This window comes from Balaenoptera borealis (assembly GCF_965194805.1).
Source record: "Balaenoptera borealis genome assembly, chromosome: 1".
NCBI classification, from domain to species: Eukaryota; Metazoa; Chordata; class Mammalia; order Artiodactyla; family Balaenopteridae; genus Balaenoptera; species Balaenoptera borealis.
Genome location: NC_138860.1, coordinates 76511163 through 76514660, shown reverse-complemented (window position 1 = coordinate 76514660; position 3498 = coordinate 76511163).

Genomic DNA, 3498 nt, shown 5'->3' with positions numbered 1-3498 from the left:
ACATATGGTTATTCCAAATCTTGACTTTTGTAAATAATGCTGCAATGAACATGGAGGTGCAGATATTTTTTGAGTTAGTGTTTTCGTTTTCATTTTTCAGATAAAGACCCAGAAGTGGAATTGCTAGATCATACGGTAGTTTTATTTTTAAATTTTTGAGGAACCACCGTACTGTTTTCCATAGTGGCTGCACTAATTTACATTCCCAAAAACAGTGCACAAGTGTTCCCTTTTCTCCACATCCTTGCCAACACTTGTTGTCTCTTGCCTTTTTTTTTTTTTTACATTTGATCTTTAGTTCATTGTATTCTGCTCCTTACACCTTCCCTATATATCACAAAGTTCCTTAAGGAAGTCCCAATTCCAAAATATCGGGCTTATTTTCTTTACTTAAACATTATTTTGTAAGAGGAGTTTTAGATTCACAGCAAAATTGAGCAGAAAATATAGAGAGTTCCCATATACTCCCTGTTCCTACATATGTACAACCTCCCTTACTACCTACATTCTTCCCCACAGTGGTACATTTGCTACAATTGATACACCTACATTAGGATACATTATCATCACCTAAAGTCTATAAATTACATTATGGTTCATTCTTAGTGTACAATCTATGGGTTTGGACAAATATATGGCATGTATTTGTCATTACAGCATCATACACAGTAATTTCACTGTCCTGAAGCAGGCATTCCTCTCTGTCCTCCAATCACACCCATTCTTAAATTTTGATGCCAGTACTTTAATGTTCATGCTTGTTTAAGCAATGAAAACTATGACAAGACAACAATTATAAGATGCATCGTGGTTTCAAAGATGCTAAATGTAATTTGAAAAAAATTATTTCTTAGAATTAATAAAATACAAAATGCACCCTAAAAGCAAATCTAGGAAAGCAAATTTTAAAATGTCTAGAAAAAAAGTTACATATGACACTACATGTAGCCTGAGACTAAAGGTGGACTTCTTTTGAGTTGAAGTGGAGGTTCTCAAAAATCTGAAAGGAGTTTAAAGCCTGTTTAGTTCAACCAAGAAACCACTTATTGAGACCTTCTAAACTTCTCCTGCCATGTGGCCACGCTTGACTTTTTGTGAGGATGTGGTCCTTATTACCTCCCAAGGACAGCCCACTCTATCTCAGGATAGCTCTGGTAATTAGAAAATTCTTCCTATGGATAATGAGCAAAATGATTTTGTTATAGCTTGTACTCACTGTGCCTCCTAGGGTTACACAGAGCAGATCTAATTCCTGGTCCTATTGTCAGGACTTTAGATGTTTAAAGACACTGCTTAGGTTATGCTTAGTTTTCTTAAAGATAGACTTTGTTTCAGTGTTTTCAACTGTTCCTAATTTTGAGTTCCTTCTGCATCCTGGCTTTTCTTTCTTTCTTTCTTTCTTTTATAATATTCAGAGTTCTTTTTTTTTTTTCTTTTTTAATTTATTTATTTATTTTTGGCTGCGTTGGGTCTTCGTTGCTGCGCGGGCTTTCTCTAGTTGTGGAGAGTGGGGGCTACTCTTCGTTGCGGTGCACGGGCTTCTCATTGCGGTGGCTTCTCTTGTTGCAGAGCACGGGCTCTAGGCACTCGGGCTTCAGTAGTTGTGGCTTGCGGGCTCTAGAGCGCAGGCTCAGTAGTTGTGGCGCCCGGGCTTAGTTGCTCCGCGGCATGTGGGATCTTCCCGGACCAGGGCTCTAACCCGTGTCCCATGCATTGGCGGGCGGATTCCCAACCACTGTGCTACCAGGAAGTCCCCATCCTGGCTTTTCTGAGCACATCTCCAATTTCTCTAGATTTGGTTTAAAATGTGGGACCGACAACAGAATGCCGTTTCTCAGGTGGGTGTGTCCAGGGAGAATGAGGCAGGAAGGCAGAATTTTATTTTTATTTTTTACAATTAAGCAATTGCACTTGTGACAGGATATCAAAAGTGATATTTCATGATACAAGAGACATGGAATTCTGAAGCCGGATCATCACACCCAGAATTTACAAAGGAAATGGTTAAGGATCTGTTCCCTGACTTTTGGACTCTGAAATCACATCAAGGAGATAAAAAGGGGTCAGAGTATGGAGAAGAGAGAAGGTCTGTGAAGGTTTCTTTGCCATGTGAATAGTCTCCATCACAATTCTTACTCACAGTGGGGAGTTTTGGAAAGCTTACCCTCTCCTCATCAAGCCTAATAAGGGAGATGCCCATGGACTCACCCAGAGAGGTCTGAAATGTGTTGCCCACAGTAGGGAGACACAGGGAACTAAGCCTGACTCACCCCTGAGAAAGCTCAGGTGAATTGTGGCTGTAGGATGGAAGAGCCTGTTTTGGGATTCTGCACTACAGAAGTTGCTGGGACAAAGCCACGTGTGTATGTATTTCCATAGTCCATGAAAGACAGAGAGCTGGCATGGGTTCCCGTACAATAAGGAGGGGTTGAAAAAAGCACCAAAAAGCTGGAGGTGAATCTAGATTCTTAGGGGTTGAGGAAAGAGGTGCAAGTGCACTCCTGGAAGAAAGATGCATCTGCCTTGAATAGAGGAGAGCAGTCCCCCCAAACAAACACCTCTAAAAAGTCCGCAGAAGTGCCCATGGGAGAAAGAATTGGCCAATCACCTCCAAGCTGAGAGAGCAGGAAGTTATTTGCCCAGCCAAAGAACTTTCTACTTCCTTATCTATCCTCCCTCCCTTCTCTATTCTCTCCTACTTTGGCCTAGGTGAGGTGAAAAGGAAACAGACGCTAAGGAGAAAGGGAGGAGGTATGGAGAGAGAAAGAGAGAGAGAGAGAAACCAGTCAAGCTCCTTTCCCAAGTCAGGAGCTAAACTGAGTAAGTAGGAGGACAAAGAGTTAACTCTGAATTAAGATTGAAGGTCTGATTAACATCTAGGACTGGGCACTCTAATTCATAAATTGAAACTATGCTTGTGACCTAAAGTTGTTAAAAGACTATCCATTATCAAGAGAAGCACAGAAAGCAGGGATTGGCTCAAAATTTAATGTGCACATGAATCACCCCGGGCTCTTCTGCAAATGCAGATCGTGATTCAGTGGGTCTGGGGTGGGGCCTGAGAATCTGCATTTCTAACAAGTTCCCAATTGATGCCAGTGCTGGCATCTTGGGTCACACTTTGAGAAGCAAGGGGAGCAGAGGATTACCCCACTGAATGAATTTTAAATGGATTAGAGAAGATTAAAAAAGCTGCATTTGGGGGAATTCTCTGGTGGTCCAGTGGTTAGAACTTCCACTGCAGGGGGCCCAGGTTCAATCCCTGGTCAGGGAAATGAGATGTCATGTGGCAAGGCCAAAAAATTTTTTTTAAAAAAGGTGCATTTTCAATGTTCATTTCAGCACTATTTACAATAGCCAGGACATGGAAACAACCTAAGTGTCCATCGACAGATGAATAGATAAAGAAGATGTGGCACATATATACAATGGAATATTACTCAGCCATAAAAAGAAATGAAATTGAGTTATTTGTAGAGAGATGGATGGACCTAGAGT